The sequence below is a fragment of the Giraffa tippelskirchi genome, chromosome 11, assembly GCF_054371585.1.
Source record: "Giraffa tippelskirchi isolate mGirTip1 chromosome 11, T2T-mGirTip1v1.2.pri, whole genome shotgun sequence".
Classification (NCBI taxonomy): Eukaryota; Metazoa; Chordata; class Mammalia; order Artiodactyla; family Giraffidae; genus Giraffa; species Giraffa tippelskirchi.
The window spans coordinates 52,158,984-52,178,661 of NC_137285.1; the positions used below are offsets into that span (position 1 = coordinate 52,158,984).

The 19,678-nt window shown below is 37.8% G+C and overlaps 1 protein-coding gene across 1 annotated transcript in view; it reads left to right on the top strand.

Moving 5' to 3' along the window:
• IL15 (interleukin 15) overlaps positions 1–19,678 on the top strand; it is a 318,782-nt gene that overhangs the window by 201,295 nt on the left and 97,809 nt on the right. The window contains exon 10 of the mRNA XM_081543549.1: positions 1,997–2,265. The gene's annotated coding sequence lies outside the window, so the exon portion shown is untranslated. The remainder of the gene's footprint in view (positions 1–1,996; positions 2,266–19,678) is intronic.

Genomic DNA, 19,678 nt, shown 5'->3' on the forward strand with positions numbered 1-19,678 from the left:
TGTAAGTACTCAGGAATAGTTATATCTTACGCAACATGATTGCACTCCTGCTAAAATAGAGCTATTTCATTGGTGAAAGATAATGTAATTGAGAGAAAGTATTGTGATTCACGTATATTGTAACCGAGGGACAGAAACTGTCAACATCCTTTACAAGAGAGGAAAATCATTTCTTGCCAATTCAAGACATTTGACTTAGGGTCAAGGGAGAAAAAACCAACCATTTTTGGCCATTTTTGTTTCTTGTTTGTTTGTTCCTTTTCTTTGTTATGGTTTGGTTTTGATAATGAAAGATTGCTTCCTAAAGCTCCATTTTCCATCTTTTCAAGATTAAAAATGCATGCAATTTTGTCTTCAAAAGTTAAATGTTTCTCCTTTTAAATTTTAAAGTTTTCTTTGACCTTTTATTTGTGATTACCTACTTGTTGTGAGACATTGATAAAATGCTATAGGATCTCTTAAGATGGAGAAAATTCATTTCTGGTCTCTTGAGGCTTATATTCTAGTAGAAGAGACTGTGGTACAAAAATAATACAATACCTGGTAAAATAAATGCCGTCAAAATGTTATGGAAAATGAGGGGAGTGTGTCTTGAGTTTTGATCTTCCTGTTGACTGGTTTTGGGTGTGCCTTTAACCTCAAAAGCATGACAGTGAAATCAGATTGAGGTGTTTAGTATTGTCATAACTTCATTGTTAGAGTTTTACAGCTGGAAGTAACTCTCTCAGAGAAGTCTAGTTCTTTGTCTCTGGTCACCATTCAGCCACAAGATTCTGACACAATGTTTCGTAATGTTTACTGTCTAAACCTCTAAACCAGGGACTGCAAATTCACAGCCTGTTGCTAAATTTGGCTCACGGTATGTCTTAATGTTATTATTTTTAGCAATATCAGTATTTCAAAATAATTTCTTGGAATTACTTTTGGCAAGGGCATGCCTTCTTTAAACATATATGGATATGTATTGTGTATATATATACATATAAAACACACATTGTATATGTGCCATATACTACATGAAATGCAGTACTTGAAGTTTCTAGATCCCATTAAGTTCTGTTTAGCTTCTGGGTCTTTGAACTTACAGCTCCCATTTCTTGGGACAAACATTCCCATCTTTTCTTATTCTAAACCGCGTATTATTTATACCAAGACTCAGCTAAGGAACCACTCACCTAGAAAGTTCAACCATTTTGGTTTTGCCATAGCTTCTACTTGTAAGTTCTGCATCCTGAATTTATCTCTAACAAAAACACTTTATATTGTAATCATCCATTTACTTTCAAACAATTTGAGGGCAGGAATTATCTGTTCATCTTGGGCTCTCTAGTACTATGCAATATCTCTGGCATACAGAAAGATTTCAATAGATGTTTATTGACAAAACGTTTTGTTACGTGGTGTAGAGATGTTAGAAATGGCATGAGAATTCAGTATTTATTTGTACTTTCTTAGAAACATACTCTAGTATAAGCACATTCTTTGAATATGATTTAACATTGTATGCTTTTTTTGTCTTTAATTCTATTTTAAGATCTTCTAGGGAAAATAATTATAAATCTTAAACTACATAGTCAAAATGATATTGAAAAAAGGGAATATACAAAGAAATTTTACTATCTTGAAAAAAATAGTTTTGAAAGTAGGGCTTAAGTAAAGTTGGATCTAGGCCAAAGGGCAGTAAAATATATAAGAAAGCAGAATAAAGAAGTCAGTGAAATTTATAGTGAAACCTAAATAATAGCTAACGGCACAAGTACAAAGTTTCAGGAAATTGTTAAGTATTGATGCCCAAAAGAACAAAGGAGAGGCACAGCGTTTTCCAGTAATTTCAGGAAACCTTGGAACTTGGCAATGATGAAGAGGGAGGGAAGAAGTTAAATATTCTCAGAATCTTGTGGGTATTCCGGTGGACCTTTGATAGTGACTGATAGAAAATGTGATGCTTAAAATGCATGAGTTAAATTTTAAGTATAATTTTTCTGCTTTTATATAGGATGTAGAAAGCTATATGGGACCATCATTCCCACCATGAGGATGAGAAGAAGCTGGATAACCAACAAAAGTTGTAGCTTTGCTGTTTGAGCCCATCTGAGAGCTAAGATCACAAGGCAATCTAACGATGTGAAAGAAACACATCCTCCTCCTAGGAAAGAAAAGGTGTATGGTTAACTCACAACTTGGCGACTGAACAACAGCAACAAGAATGGTTAACTCCATCTTTTGCAGGGGAGAGAGAGGAGGAAGGAGCTCCCCTAAACATAGGTAAGAAGAAAAGAAACTTTTACTGAATATTTAAAAGTCTAAATGTGGGCTGCGTGGCAATCTCAATGACTGGAACCCAGTCACAAAGGGAGTTGGTACTCACTTGTCAGCTCTTTTCCATGGGCTTTCGCTGAATGTTTGTGAAAAGATTAAAGCAGGCATCCCCATCACCCAGGCCATGAGCCAGTACAGTTTTGTAGCCTGTTAACAACCAGGTCGCATGGGAGGAGGTGAGTGGTGAGCCAACGAGCAAAGCCTCATCTATATTTACAGCTGTTCTCCATCGCTTTCCCATCACCCCCAGATGTGACCGTCTAGTTGCAGGAAAACAAGCTCAGGGAGCTCACTGGTTCCGCATTATAGTGAGTTGTGTAATTATTTCATTATATATCATAATGTAATAATAATAGAAATAAAGTGTACAATAAATATAATATGCTTGAATCATCCTGAAACCACCCTCCAGCTGCACCAGTCTGTGGAAAAATTGTCTTCCACAAAACCAGTCCCTGGTGCTAAAAAGAAGGGGACTGCTGGATTAAAGACAAAGCAAGAGGGCTGAGGTCCTTTACAGGTATCCTGGTCATCAGACATAGTAGGAGACAGAAGCTGTCTAGTGTAGGGGAATAGTAAGAGAGATGGGAAGGTGTTAGGGAAATTAAAATAGAGGAAGTCTTGTTCAGACTTCAGAAACACGAGAGCAGGCCTCTGACCTGCCTGGATACTGCCTGAATTCCATGCCTGCCTGCAAGCACAGCGAGTCAGGAGGCACTTTAGATAAGAAAGGGAGTGAGTCTTGTAATTTTTGAGCCCCTGGAGATCTGGCCAACCTTCCCACACCCCGCTCCCAGGTCTAACAAACTCCTATGACTCAGGCGAAGCAAACAGCATTGTAAAAAGGTTAAAGAAAACCAGATCTGCATTTTTGCATACGAATTACTGATGGTGATTTCAGTTTGTGGCCTGGGATTGATAAAAAGGAGCCCCCAAACGGCAATTTGAAGTTGCACCTGTTGGGTAGACTCACCATCAGTGACCCTATCCCAGCTGGGACTCCAGATTGCTATTAATGAGGGACTTCCTCATGCTATTTAAGTCTGGATGTTGATCAGCCCAATTTGGTGATGTATGTGCTGTTACTGCACTCTATTGTTTCCATTCCTTTCCTTTTAATGACTGTATACTGAAATTAGGTCAAATAGCATTCTATAAAAATTGAAATTGTCTAAGTGTGTATAACTAATGATTTCTTTTGTTGTTGAATCATTTAAACCTAAAACAAAAATAAACTTACAGCAAAACAAAGGGACATCCCTTACCTCTTCCTGAGGACCAAATATGTGGAGCCTGCTGAAGTGAGGTGCAAGACATGGACACAGAAAGAAACCCTATAGTTACTCTAGTGTTCATCACTCAGTCTTGTCTGACTCTTTGCAACCCCATGGATAATAGCCTTCCAGGCTCCTCTGTCCATGGAATTCTCTAGGCAAGAATGCTGAAGTGAGTTGCCATTCCCTTCTCCAGGGATCTTCCCAACCCAGGGTTCGAACCCAGGTCTCTTGCAGTGCATGCAGATTCTTTACTGTCTGAGACATCAGGGAAGTCCCATGCTAAATTCAGGTAGTGTCTTCTATGATTCTAAGGAGGTCTGGAAAGCTGATAGAGACCCATCTCTGGATGTAGTTTTATGGGACTTTCAAAGGTTAAGAGTGGGCACAAGAGAACTGAGATAAACCTTTCAGGCACTCAGATCCCCCATCTCTGCTAAAAAGAGGGCTCTGATCCAGCATCAAATTTGAAGCCTGTTGCAAATAGAGTCTAATGAAAACAACAACAAAACTTAGGATCAGTCCAAATCCACCTTAGCAGCCTGAAAGAGATGAGGTCCCCTTTTCTAGGAATAAATACTGTTTACTCAGTCTCTACTGTTTATTTACTCACAATGTCCAGCATTCTACTGAGAAAAAAAAATTGAGACATGCAAAGAAGCAACAATTAGTGACCAATTATCAAAAAGTAATAGTCACTGGAACCAGGACCAGAGGTGATCAAATATTGAAGTTATCAGACAGGGATGTTAAAATATAAGTGAAAAATAGTAGTGGAGAGAGATGGCTAACCTGTGGTGGACTGATGGTGTATTTGTTGCTGTAACAAATTACCACAAATTTAAGGGCTTAAAAAATAGAAATTCATTATCTTCACGTTCTGAAGGTCAGAACATTGAAATGAGGTTTATGGGCTAAAATTGGATATCAGCAGGGCTGCCTTTGATCTAGGGGAGAATAAGTTTCCTTGCTTTTTCCAGCTGCTAAAGGCTGCCTGCATCCCTTGGCTTATGGCCCCTTCCCACATCATCCAAACCAGCATGACAGCATTTTCAAGGCTCTTTTTAATTCCAACACTAATTCCCCTGCCTCCTTCTTTCACTTCTTAGAACTTTGTGGTTACAGTGAGACTACCTGGATAACCCAGGATAATCTCATCATCTCAAAGTCAGATGTTTGGCAATCTTAATCCTAAACGAAACGTTAATTCTCCTTTGTCATATCACATACCATTTACAGGTATTAGGAATTAGGACACAGACATCTTTGGAGGGACATTATTCTCCCCACTATAGATAGAGAATTTTATCAGAGAGATGGATTACAAAAGTCATGTGGAAATGCTGAAAAACTATAATAAAAAGAGTAAGATATCTTTGGGTGAGCTTATTGGCAGACAAACAACAGATTATATGCTGAATCATAAAGCATATATCAATAAATTTAAAAGTATTAAAATGATACACAATATGTTCACTGATATAATATTAAATTAGGAATTAAAAGCAATAACATTTCTACAAGAAAAAGTGGCAGCTATCTCATTGGGAGAAACATTCTGCCCCTACTGTATTGCCTGAAGCAAAGCCACTGTATTTTCTTGATTCAAGGAGATTCACTTAAATGTCAGGGCCTTGTTCACTTATGATTGCCCAAGCTGAAATCTGATAGTCTACTGGATTACAGCCACAGTCCAGCCTTAGTCCCAGCTATGCATGACAAAAATAGACAGTTACTTTGCTCAGCTGAGGATAGGGCATTTCACATATCTTTGTCCAATATGCCACTCTATAAACCTTATTGTATTTTATTGACTCTTTGACTTTTGTCAGTGGTTTAGCTGTTTGATCTGCCATTTAGAGAACCACAGGTGGCAGATTAAGACAGATTCTTCAGAGCCATAAACTATAGGAATAAAATCATGGTTAATGGTGCTACTGAGTCACACATGTAGATGCCCATAGTAAGGGCCTGTTTTCTGATGAGACTGCATGAAATTAAGGTACCAGTTGCGACTTCTCTACTTAGATGCCCCCATTTTTGCTGAATTCACCATTGTACCAGACAGAACAACATATGTGCCATCAGAGACTTGGCACAAAGCAAAGGACTCTTGGGTTTTGATTCAGAGGGCACCACTACCAGACCTGTGTCTCCTACCATAAGTTGATCTGTTTGTCTTGCAGTGGAGAAGACTACATCACACAGGGCATTGCCCCCTCTCTTCCCAGAAGATTATAGTAGATCTTTGAATCCTTTTAGGGCTATTGGTAGTACCTCCCTGCTCTTGACACTTTTCAGATGATAGTGTTATTCTTCCAGTTGGATCATTCAATTCTAGCCACATTATTTTCTCCTTTCAATCTAATCTATGTCAAGTTTTTGTATTTCTGGATCATTTGCAGTTGGGAGATAACATGTTTTTTATCACAATGGCCACTCAACAAGGGTAATGATCAAGATAGTCAATGGGCTTTCCATACTTCCCACCATCCAGAGACATCTAGTATGTCCAAGTATTGGAATGGCTCCTCAAAAATAGTCTCAAAAATATTTCTAACTCTACCTTTATCATCTCTTCCTTGTTCACAAACCTTAGTGGGTAGTTTGGTCCCCAGAAAGAGGTAGTTCTCTCTCAGTCACCTTTTGAGGTGAAATGGGAACCCTAAGACCTACCTAGCCAACTAGAAGGCCACACAGGAGGCACTGTCCACTCTTCTTGTCTTGTATAGGTCCCACCAAAGAGGTGGGAGTTCGTGGAAACTGATTTTGAATATTTGGGATTCTGCTCTGAACATTCCTGAATATGATGCTGCTTTTTCTTCCTTAGAGTAAATCAAGTGTGTGTGTGTGTGTGTGTGTATGTATATATATATATACTTGATATATACATACATACACACACACACACACACACACACAGTCTATCATTGTGGTGGTAAATCAATGAAAAAGGAATCTAAGAGATTCAAACTTGATTCTGCTTCAGACACCTGGATTCACTTGTTGAACTCGCAGTGTTTTAGATCCTAAAGATAAATAACCACTTGGTTGAGAGTACTGCTTGCTGAGCCCCCTACCATGGCCCATGCAGGCCACATGGGGTGCATAGTGGGTTTCTATAAGGTTTATTAAAATACCCTTGTTCCTTTAGCACCCGACCTTCTCTATGGAAAATACGGCTGAGAGTAAGAGATGATTGGGGAGGGGAAAAAAGTGAAATTATAGCTACCAGAATGGGACATACCAATTTGGTAATGACTGAGGGAGAGTAACATTCTCAGCACCTGGAGAAGGAATGTTAGATAGATGCAGGGTGGTATGGAGGAAATCAGGATATTAATAATGCTTCTTTTTAAGAACTACTCTTGGAACTTTCTTCATGAAGGAAAATGCCCTGCTCCAGCTCTACCAAACTTGTTGCAAATGCCTTGAATTTAACCAACTGCAGAGTCTGCCAACCGTTACCAGATAGTTCTGGCCGTAATTTGATTGCTATTTCCCTTAACTGTATTATAAAGTATATTAGGAATAGCAGGGAATGATCCCAAGCCCTCTACTTCCCAAGAAAAACACTTGTCATCACATCAAGATACCTTTCCACTAGCCTTCTCAGTCACTTCTGTGGAGCAGACAGATGTTTCCCAGCAGGTGGTGTGGACAAACAGCACAGATTGAACTGTGTGTCTTGAGTCCTTTCAAAAAAAAAAAAGCAAAATGAGGAAGTGAGTCAACTATTTAAGCTGAAGTGGGAACCCTAGGAGCCACCAGTCAACTAGAACACCACATGGGGTGGCACCCATCAACCGTCTTGACTTGTAGAGGTCCCATTTGGACGGCCCTCAAATTTGAAAACAACCTTGTCTCTCTAGGTAATATATGTGCCCCTGAAATGATATTTTGTGTGTGGAAGCCAGACATTAGCTTGCCTCCTTCTTAAAAACTTGAAAATTTGTGCCTCAGGATGCATGCAATTAAGGAAGCATGACAAGTAGATCACGTATGTCTCAGATGGCTGCAGAGACCTCTCCAAAATGAGCCTATCTTTGGTTATTTGGGAGAGTTTCTCCAAGGGAAAGCTGTCTAGTTATTTATCTCTATGGCGAGAGTCATTCAATTCCAACTTATGTGATATCTGTCCTTGATTTTAACTGAAGTAATCAATGGCACCACTTTGGATCTGGAAGGGATTCAAGTTTGCCTCAACTCACTGGCCAGGGTTATGATGGATGGGTAGAATTACCTTACACCTCTTCCTTGCAGGCTAAGACAGAAGCTATGTAATTGCTAATACATCAAGCCATATCTGGGCCAAGTAGAAATATCAATACAGAAATGTAAATAAACACTGGATTTCCAAGGTCTGCCCTGATGGTTTATGGCATTTGTTCAGTTGGCTTGGCTCAAACCATGGGAGGGAGAGCATAGTGGAGGTCAGTACTGTAGGCTGACCTTATCCTGGGGTTTGGAGTTCTGTTGACAGTAACCTTATTAAATGTCATACAAGACAAATAAATATATTTTGTTCTAACCTTCTTCTAGTCAGATTAATCAGAGTAACAAACAGGGTGTCATACTCATAGGAAAATTTACCAGAAATCAATATGGCATAAAAAGCAGGGGGTCGGACACGACTGAGCGACTTCACTTTCACTTTTCACTTTCATGCATTGGAGAAGGAAATGGCAGCCCACTCCAGTGTTCTTGCCTGGAGAATCCCAGGGACAGGGAGCCTGGTGGGCTGCCATCTATGGGGTTGCACAGAGGGACACGACTGAAGCGACGCAGCAGCAGCAGCAGCAGCAGCAGCATATAGTTGTGGATAATTCCCTGTAGGTTGAGTGTGTGCTGTGTGACCAGAGACACTAACAATCTTAGTTCCAAACCATCTTTTCAAGGGATGTGTTTATTTGTTCTCTTCTATTTTGCTTTTTTTTTAAATTTATTTTATCGAAGAATAATTGATTTACAATGTTGCTTGTTTCTACTATACAGCAAAGTGATTCTCTCACACACACACATATATGTGTGTGTATATATATTATATATATATATATATACACACACACATTCTTTTTCATATTCTGTTCCATTTAATTTTAATTTTTTGAGGAACCTCCATAGTGGCTGCACCAATTTGCATTCCCACCAACAGTGTAGGCAGGTTCCCTTTTCTCCACACCCTCTTCAGCATTTGTTACTTGTAGACATTTTATGATGGCCATCCTGATGGGTGTCAGGCAGTACCTCATTGTAGGTTTAATTTGCGTTTCTCTCATAACCAGTGATGATGAGTATCTTTTTCAAGTGCCTGTTGGCTATCTGTGTGTCTTCTTGGAGAAATGTCTATTAAGGTCTTCGGCCCATTTTTTGATTGGGTTGTTTGGGTTTTTGTTATTGAGTTATATGAGCTCTTGATATATTTTGGAAATTAAGTTCTTGTCAGTCACATCATTTGCAAATATTTTCTCCCAGTTCGTAGGCTGTCTTGTTGTTTTCTTTATGGTTTCCTTTGCTTTGCAAAAGCTTCTAAGCTTGATTAGGCCCCATTTGTTTATTTTTGCTTTTGTTTCTCTTGTCTTGGGAGACTGATCTAGGAAAATATTGGTACAATTTACGCCAGAGAAATGTTTTGTCTATGTTCTCTTCTAGGAGTTTTATGGTGGCATGTCTTATATTTAGGTCTTTAAGCCATTTTGAGTTTATTTTTGTGTGTGCTTTGAGGATGTGTTCTAACATCATTGATTTACATGTGGCTACCCAGCCTTCCGAGCACACTTGCTGAAGAGATTGTCTTTTCTTCATTTTATATTCTTGCCTCCTTTGTCATAGTAGGTATGTGTATATTGTTTCGTTTTAAGTACACTTTATATTTTGAACAGTTTTAGGGGTATGGAAAAATTACACAGCAAGTATAGAAAGTTCCGTGTATTGCCTACCATCTTCCATTACTAGCCTACCACACATAATTTCCCCTTTTATTGACAGTTTACATTAGTGTGGTTACACTTATTACTTGTTACAATTGATGAACCAATATTGATGAGTTACTATTAACTAATTAAAGCCCTCAGTCTACATTAGAGTTCACTTTTTTTTTTGAAAGATTCTTTTATGAGGACTTTTTTTCTAAGTGTTCATTGAATTTGTTACAGTATTGCTTCTGTTTTATGTGTTTTTTGGGTTTTTTGGCCCTGGGGCATGTGCGATCTTAGCTCGCTGACCAGGGACTGAACCTGCACACTCAGCATTGTAAAGCAGAGTCTTAACCACTGGACCAGGGAAGTCCCTGAGTTTGCTATTATACAGTTCTGTGGGTTTAGACAACTGTCTAATGTCACATATCCATCATTACAGTATCATAGAGAATGATTTCATTGCCTTAAAAATGTCCTGTGCTCCACCTATTCATTCCTTTCCCCTGTCCACTAAACCTCTGGCAACCTCTCTTCCTTTTGCTTTCTGTATACTTTTGCCTTTTCCAGAAGGTCATATATCTGGATTCATACAGCATATAACCTTTTCAGATTGATTTCTTTAGCAGTACACATTTGATGTTCCACATGTCTTACAAATCTTAGTAGCACATTTCTTTTCATCATTGAATAATATTCCATTATATGAATGTCCTGTGACTTATTTAATCATTCACCTATTGCAGGACATCTTGGTTGCTTCCAAATGTTGGCAGTTTTGAATACAACTGATATAAACATTCATGTGTTGGCTTTTGTGTGGATGTAAAGCTTTGGCCACCTGATGCGAAGAGCCAACTCATTGGAAAAGACTCTGTTGCTGGGAAAAACTGAAGGCAAAAGGAGAAGAGGGCTGCAGAGGGTGAGATGGTTAGAGAGCATCACTGACTCAATGGACGTGAGTTTGAGCAAACCCTGGGACATAGTGAAGGACAAGGAAGACTGTTGTGCTGCAGTCCGTGGGGTTGTAGAGTCGAACATGACTTAGCAACTGAAAAACAACAACAACAAATTTTCGATTCATTTGGATAAATACCTAGGAGTGCAATTGTTGGATCATATGTTTAGTTTTGTAAGAAATGGTCAGGTCGTCTTGCAAAGTGGTTGGACCATTCAGCAGCCCCACCAGCAATGAGTGAGAGCTCGTGTTACTCCATGTCTTTACCAGCATTTGGTGTTGTCAGCACTTGGTCCTGTCACAAACCTACTGCATGTATAACACCCACTTCAGTCCCACCATATCATCTCATAAGACTCAGAGGCAAGGGGAACTGATGCAAATATATAGATACTCAAGCTGCTTATTGTGCCCGAAGGTACAGAGTCGTTTGTCTTTGATTCACTAGTCTCTGATGTATGCCAGATTTCATGAAACTATGCCAAGCAAACTTTTCAGGTTTCAAAAGGGTAAAATCCCAGACTCTTTGTAATTCTTTTGTTACATCCACAAAGAAAAACTTATACAAGAATGTTTATTGTAGTTTAATTCATAATAACAGACATTTGGAAATGAACAAATCATCCAACAATAGATCAATGAATAAAGAATTTCTGGTATTCCATACTGGAGTGGGTAGCCTATCCCTTCTCCAGCAGTTCTTCCTGACTCAGGAATCGAACCGAGGTCACCTACATTGCAGGTGGATTCTTTACCAACTGAGCTATCAGGGAAGCCCCATACAATGGAGTACTACTTAGCAAAATAAAGAAATGAATTGCTGATGCTCACAATAACATGGACAAAAATTTTTGGCATATGCTGGCTAAAATAAGGCAGACATGAAACAGCACATTCTGTACACTTCTATTTACATGACATTCTGGATTAGCATAACTAACTAATGGTTATAGAAATGAGAACCATACTTGTTTTTGAAAGACTGAGATTGATTGGGATAATACAAGAGGGAGATTTCTTAGGTGATGGCCATCTTGACAGGAGTGTATCTTCAACAGTCAAGGTTTGTGTCATTCATACATTTCCTTGTCCTGGATTTGCCTTTTCTAATGTAATATTTTAAAAGGGACAAATTGTCATTTGCGAAAAAGTGCATTTTCAAAACTGATCAAACTGTACAAGCAAGGTCTTTGTACCTCATTTACATGTAAATTATACTTTAATATATAACAAAAATATAGACACTCGATGAATAAAAATGTGATATGGAATTCCAAAACCAAAGAAAACTAATTCATCAAGTCAACAATATAACAAAAAGGAGCAAATAAAATAAAATAGAAAGCATAAAATAGATAAATCAAAATATATCAATAATTGCATCTAATTCCTTTCAAAAGATAGAAATTTCCAGATTAAGTGACATAAAATAAATTTTAAAAAAAAGAATTCAAATTCTAGTCATTAGGGATTTGCAAAGAGGCACCTATAAAACAATATGAAATCAATAGTCTCAAGGCTAAAGAATGGATACACACAACTAAGTGAAATAAATTTTTTATGGTCTATCAGGAAACAAATACTCCCAGTCAGACAAAAGAAGTTTAATGTGACAGCCTTATATATTGTTATAAAGGTACAACCTACCAGTATATCTCATGAATCTTTTATGCACCTAACATCATAACTTTAAAATAAAGAAAAAACTGTTAGAAATTTAAGTACCTGACAAAGGCGTAATCCTAGTTGCATCCTTTAACACAGCACGCTGAAAAATTGGCTGTTAACTGAGAAAAAAATGTATAAATATGTGTAATCTGGCTAAGTCTGTTAATAATATTGGACATTAAATCTAAAAAATAGTTTTCTATTATTGATTGAACAGTCACAATGTTTGGACCACAAATAAAATTGTAAACATTTCTCCATAAATCTTTACAGGGAAAGTAGCATTCTGCTGTACCATTGATAATATTAATGCAAATGGTTATAGCCACTTTGTAAGGCAATTTGGCTATATCGATCAAGATTTAAAATATGCATATTTTGTCCCAAAGAACCTTGCTTTTAGGAATATATTCAACAAAATCACTCACATATGTGCACAAGGATATATGAATGAAGATACTCTATAAGACATCATTGTTATATCAATATAGTGATATAATAAAAATCACAATTAGGAAATTGGCTAAATTATGGTAAACCCAACCATGGAAAACTGAATTCATTAAAAAGATGTGTGTATGTGTATATTCATACATATGTGTATATATATATATGTATTTATAACTGTGAGGTGATGAATGTTAATTTATAACGGTGATCATTTAACAATACATATCTCATATAATATATCAAATAATTATATTGTGCATCTTCAATTAATACAGTGTTTATGTCAATATAACTCAATAAAATTTGGGAAAATAAGTAAGTTATACATATGTAAAAATACATTAAATGCCTCAGAAGTTATAAATGAGCAGAAATAAGCAAATGACAGTAGAGAGTAGAATTATATATATATATATACACACATATATGTGTATATATGTGCATGTCTGTGCTCAGTCGCTTCTCGTGTCCAACTCCTTGCGAACTTAGGGACAGTAGCCCGCCAGGCTCCTCTGTCTATGGAATTTTCCAGGCAAGAATACTAGAGTGGGTTGCCATGCCCTCCTCCAGGGGATCTTCCCAACCTAGGGATCAAATCCTCATCTCATACATTGCAGACAGATTCTTTACTGCTGAGCCACCAGAGGAGCCCCATATATATACATACATATATATATATGTGTGTGTGTGTGTGTGTGTGTATTATAATATGATCTCACTCTGTGTGTCTTTAAATGCCTAGAATAATGGAAAGTTACACCCCACAATGTAGGCAAGGGTGACTTCTGAGGCAGAATATGGAATTTGGATATTAAAAGGTGAGGAATTTTACTAAATGGGACTTATACATTTTCTTCTATATTTACCACCATCCCTGGTTGCTCAGACAGTAAAGCATCTGCCTACAATCCAGAAGACCCGGGTTCAATCCCTGGGTTGGGAAGATTGCCTGGAGAAGGAAATGGCAACCCACTCCAGTATTCTTGCCTGGAGAATCCCTTGGATGGAAGAACCCGGTAGGCTATAGTCCATGGGGTCACAAAGAGTCGAACACGACTAAGTGATTTCACTTTCACTTGGAGTATTTTTATAGCCAAATATTCATTTATTAAATATTCAACAAAATATAATTCTAATTTGATCTGTAAACTACCAGTCATCTAATTTTTAAAGATAACTTGACCCATGAGTTAAGAAAAATAAAATTTTATTTGTTAATTCATTTAAAATATGCTTTTTTTAAAGAACAAGATTCAATATGATTAATATCTATGCTAAATAAAATGTCTGTCATTATGGAATATTTAACAATAGCTTAATATAATGATTATCTGGTGTGCACTCAAGAAAAACTTGTTGAATGGATTAATAAGCACTTAAAGACTACACGCACAACAAGAATGATAACAATGTATACTGTTACTAACTTGCATATAAAAGGAAATCTACAATATTTTTTATATGTGTTTCTCTTTTCCATGGATTTCCCAAAACTTGTTTGTTACGGACTTTGGAACAAATAGGAGATCATGCAGAGTACATCATGAGAAACGCTGGGCTGGAGGAAGCACAAGCTGGGATCAAGATTGCTGGGAGAAATATCAATAACCTCAGATATGCAGATGACACCACCCTTATGGCAGAAAGTGAAGAAGAACTAAAGAGTCTCTTGATGAAAGTGAAAGAGGATAGTAAAAAGTTAGCTTAAAGCTCAACATTCAGAAAACTAAGATCATGGCATCCGATCCCATCACTTCATGGCAAATAGATGGGGAAAGAGTGGAAACAGTGGCTGACTTTCTTTTTCTGGGCTCCAAAATCACTGCAGATGGTGATTGCAGTCATGAAATTAAAAGACGCTTACTCCTTGAAGGAAGGTTATGGCCAACCTAGATAGCATATTTAAAAGCAGAGACATTACTTTGTCAACAAAGATCAGTCTAGTCAAGGCTCTGGTTTTTCCAGTGGTCATGTATGGATGTGAGAGTTGGACTGTGAAGAAAGCTGAGCGCCAAAGAATTGATGCTTTTGAACTGTGGTGTTGGAGAAGACTCTTGAGAGTCCCTTGGACTGCAAGGAGATCCAACCATTCCATCCTAAAGGAGATCAGTCCCAGGTGTTCATTGGAAGGAGTGATGTTGAAGCTGAAACTCCAATACTTTGGCCACCGCATGCGAAGAGCTGACTCATTGGAAAAGACCCTGATGCTAGGAAGGATTGGGGGCAGGAGGATAAGGGGACGACAGCGGATGAGATGGCTGGATGGCATCACTGACTCGATGGACATGGGTTTGGGTAGACTCCGGGAGTTAGTGATGGACAGAGAGGCCTGGCATGCTGCGGTTCATGGGGTTGCAAAGAGTCGGACACGACTGAGCAACTGAACTAAACTGAGGAGATCAAAACAAATGGGAGATTTTTCTTGATGTGAGCCGAAAAGTAGAATGGCCTAGTCCTGAACTGAGTAGATCTAGGTGGGGTGAATCTAAGAAGCCATGGAGTCTCTGATACATGCTGTGCAGGGTAGTTTTTAAACTAAAGCATGATTTGGGAGTAGTTCAGTCACTACAGCATTTTCTTTTTTATATGTTATAGTTTATTTCTGTCTTTATTATAGGTATATCTCATCTGTAAGTCTGTGAATATGTTCAGAATCTGCCTCATGTATTAGATGGAATATTGGGCTAGATCAGAGGTTCCCCAATTTTTTTCAGTCATGGTGGTCTTAGTGTTTCAGTAATTTTTTTGTGTCACCCCTGGACCAAGAGAAGTAACTTACAGATCCCTTTGTAAGTTACTAGGTCCAAAAAAAAAAAACTTAATAAATAATCATATGTGAAACAGAACACCATTCCAGGTCCGATGCATGAGACAAATGCTCAGGGCTGGGGCAATGGGATGACCCAGAGGGATGGGATGGGGAGGGAGGTGGGAGGGGGGTTCAGGATGGGAAACACATGTAAACTCATGGCTGATTCATGTCAATGTATGGCAAAAACCACTACAATACTGTAAAGTAATTAGCCCCCAACTCAAATAAATAAATTTATTTAAAAAAAACCTAATAAATAGTTATAATCTCACAACTTAATATCCATTTTTAAAAATAATAAAAATTAGAAAAACTGACTGTGCCCCACTTGCTTTGTAGCAATCCTAGACTCTTGTATGTCCACCTAGGTGTAGAAATGTCTTATGTGGGGATGAAGGTATGAAAAGAAATCTCTCCTCCTGACTACAGTGGAACTGAACAGAACCAGCCTGGCATTTCTCTTTCAGCCTGAGCAATGGAGAACGCACTGACAATGTTAAGATCTTCTTATGAGGTCAGTGGTTTCAAGCAACCCTACAAGATCAAGGAAATTCTGAAAAAGTCTTGAAAACTAAGGCATTTTATAACAAAATTTTCCTTTCTGAAAGCAGAGCAGAATGTGGAGAGGGAGGGAATGAGAGAGAGAGAGAGAGAGAATCAACCTACACCAATATTACAGATACACATTCAGGAGTAAAAGAGAAAACTTGTTATACTGGCTTTTCGCATTTTTATCGGTTTGCAAATCATTTGTGATAGTTGTGCTCTGGTTGAAGAGTTGAGAGTTTAAGAGTTTCAGTCAAATCATAATTACTAGGTAAGTTTCAGATCTGACTGAAAGAGTAGGTTATTAATCATGTTTGACAATCTTTGCAGCTGTGAGACATACATTTACCAAAAGAACTGTTCCTATAAGCTCTGACTTCGTAGACTCTAAAGGGTGACCGCAAAGTGCTGGACCAGAGCCAGTCAGCAGTTCAGTAGCAGCTTCTGTTGATCCTGGAGGGCACGAACTGTGAAATTATAGTGAGGGGATCACCCCAAATAGAGAAGACAGGAGACGCTTGTAGGACTGTGTGAAAGCACATAATCACACAAACCTGGAAATCAATAAACGATAGTAACGGACCAGAATAAACACGTGTTCTTGGCATGAAGTCATTGGCATGAGAGCCCAGAAAAAGAAAGCAACTAGACACCCAAAGGAAAAACAACAGTATCCCAAGAGAAATCTAAGACTCTCTTTCTAAAATCTTGAAGAATTTATCTATGTTTTTTATGTGCATTTCCCCCTACCTCTGCTTTCTCAATGGTCTTCTAAAGGGAGATTTTTCCTTCCCTTTCTCCCCACATCTACCATGGGACAACACAGAAGCAAAAATAACTGTATAAGTCTGCATCTATCAAAACCAGCAAGCAGAGCTGAGAAAAAGCAAAATTGAACTTTTAGAAATAAAAAATACAGTCAGTGAAATGAAAGCTAAATTTACAGAATAATACCTTAAGAGAGAATTAATGAAGCCAGAAGATATTATGAAATCATATAATTGGTACCCACAAAATGATAGAAAAGTACAAAAGAGAGATTAAGACACATGGAAGAGAGAATGAATGAGTCCAACAATGTATCTAATCAAAGCTCAGAAAAAATACTATATTAAACAGAAGAGATATTTAGATAGGTAATGGATAATAAGAATTTCATGAGTCCTAATGAATTCATTCTGAGGAATACCAACAAATCCCAAATAGAATATATTATCACTTGTAGGTACAAAATCAGAAAAATTGCAGAGCACCAAATAATATAGCAAAGTTTTAGAAAAGCAGAGAGAAGATATGGATTATGAACAAAGGAATGGCGACTAGATTAACACTTGACTTCTCAACAGGAGCCAGAAGGTACTAGAATAACATTTTCAAAATGCTGGAAGTTTCTTTCAACCTGGAATCATATGCAGCAAAGACACCTTTCAAAGAAAGCCAAATTAGACATTTTTATGTACTAAGCACTCAACCACAACAAATTCTCACTGAAAGAACATCTGAAGGATATACTTCAGGAAGAAGGAAAAAGATGCTAGGTAAAAGGTCTGAGATGTATTAAAAACTGGGGTTCAAAGGGAGGTAATTGGAGAGGGTTTCCAGGACACTTCAGCAGTCCTGGTAATATTACTGCTTTGTTATATTTTTATTTACTCTATTATTGTGTTATGTTGCTACCTCTATTATTATGCTGCACATGTTCTTTTATATACCAAGTGTTCAATAGTGTTAAAAATTGATGAAAAACATCATATGGTCCCTCTAGGGAAAAAAAAGAAAACAGTAGCATAAGAGAAAGAGGAATGTATTATCCTGAAAATTCAGCAAAATTAAAGTTCTGGGAAAAGTGATTTATGAGAGGAAGCAAAAGAAACTTTTAGACAACTGTTTAGCTTGTCTAAACAGGATTCAAGAAGTTCTCATTCCTAAGAAATATGAATACCTGGCATATATAAGGAACACGCTGAGGAGACAACTGGATGCTGTGCAAAAATAAGCTGGGAATAAAAGGGAGGTGGATGGAAAGATGACTGACAAGACAAAAGCAAGAGCAGAACGGGCCCTGTTAAAACACTGATGCAGAAAATTTTCATCGGTGCACTGAAGGCAAGTTTCAAAGTTGTCTTAGAATAAGGAATAAAAAAGGTGAAGGAGATGATGAAGAATAGAAGTAGACAACTGAAGAAAGTATAGATGGTGATGAGGAGGAAAGCAGATGGTAGGAACATTGACACCAGGCTTGCTGGGCACCTCCTATCCTAGGCCGTGGGATCACAGGTACATGTCAGAACCCTTCCTGAATGCTAACGTCTGAGCTTAGCGTGATCTCCCTCTTCACAAAAGGAGTGTGTGCTTAGTCGCTCGGTCGTGTCTGACTCTTTGCAACCCAATGGACTGTAGCCCGCCAGGCTCCTCCGTCCATGGGATTCTCCAGGCAAGAATACTGGAGTGGGTTGCCATGCCCTCCTCCAGGGGGGTCTTCCCAATCCAGGGATCAAACCCAGGTCTCCCACATTGCAGGCGGATTCTTTACTGTCTGAGTCACCAGGGAAGCCCCCAGAAGAGGAGACTGGGCTTCAAAGGAGCCCTGTGCTAAAAGTCACAGACTTGGAATTTGAACCTGGGTTTTTCTCATTCAAATGTTTGAATCTTTATTTTTTTTTTCAATGTTATCAAAACACTTAAAATTCAAGTTAACTTACTTTGAGAAGAGTTATTTTTTTACTCATGACAGATAAAACATCAGTGAGGCTAAGACACAGAAAACAGACTCGTGGTTGCCAAAGGAGAGAGGGGATGGGGGTGGGATGGAGAGGCAGTTTGGGATTAGCAGATACAAACTATTTTATATAGAATGGATAAACAAGGTCCTACTGTATAGCACAGGCAACTATATTAAATATCTTGTAATAACCTCTAATGGAAAAGCATATAAAAATGAATATATATATAAGTGAATCACTTTGCTATACAGCAAAAATCAACATACTTCAATGAAAAGTTTTTAAAAATCAATGAGGCTAAAACAATATTAAAAATTAACATTCCAAATAATATAGTACAGAAAAATTAAATATACACATGCATAAATATATCCTATAGATTAAAAGAGAAAATGAGTAAGGACACCAGTATAATCTATGAGTGTGAATGCATATCTCTAAAATCAAATGAATAACTATTGAACTTAGCAGAATTGCAAAGAAATAAAAGTTGCAAGTACAGTTTAATCTTAGGATACATTTTACATATCATTTAAATATGTCAAAGGAGAAAATGTATTGTAACTTATCATTCACATAAACCAAAGTTCAATTACAAGGTAATATCAGTTGTACCCTAAAGACATTTAATAACCTTAAAATGACTCTATCTATAGTGAAAGGTTTCCCTGGTGGCTCAGACAGTAAAGAATCCACCAGCAATGTGGGAGACCTGGGTTCGATCCCTGGGTTGCTAAGAACCTATGGAGGAGGGCATGGCAACCCAATCCAGTATTCTGGTCTGGAGAATTCCATAGACTGTAAAGTCCATGGGGTCACAAAGAGTCGGACACAACAGCGACTTTCACTTCACTTTTATCTATAATAAAACAACTTATTAAATAAGAATATACTTACTTCATTTGTATAACAAAGAATTTTTTTAAACTATCAGGAAAATTATACTTAAAGTTGAGATACTAAAATTATTCCAACAAAATAATGAAGCAAGTCACCCATATTTATTTAAAATG